Here is a 252-nt window from a genome sequence, read left to right as displayed (position 1 = left end):
GGTCGACCGTGTCAAATGCAGCACTGAGATCAAGTATTACTAAGACTGAAATTTTGCCATTATCTGTGTTAAGGTGGATGTCATTAAAGACTTTTGACAAAAGCCGTCTCAGTGCTGTGGTGTAGTCGGAAACCCGACTGAAAGGTATCAAAAATGTTGTTTAGTAACAAGAAATAGTTGAGTTGTTAAAAAAACGCTTTTTCACTGATTTTACTTAAAAACGGAAGGTTTGATATTGGCCTATAGTTGCTC

The sequence above is a fragment of the Etheostoma spectabile genome, chromosome 6 (genome assembly GCF_008692095.1).
Source record: "Etheostoma spectabile isolate EspeVRDwgs_2016 chromosome 6, UIUC_Espe_1.0, whole genome shotgun sequence".
Classification (NCBI taxonomy): Eukaryota; Metazoa; Chordata; class Actinopteri; order Perciformes; family Percidae; genus Etheostoma; species Etheostoma spectabile.
This window is presented reverse-complemented; position numbering follows the sequence as displayed.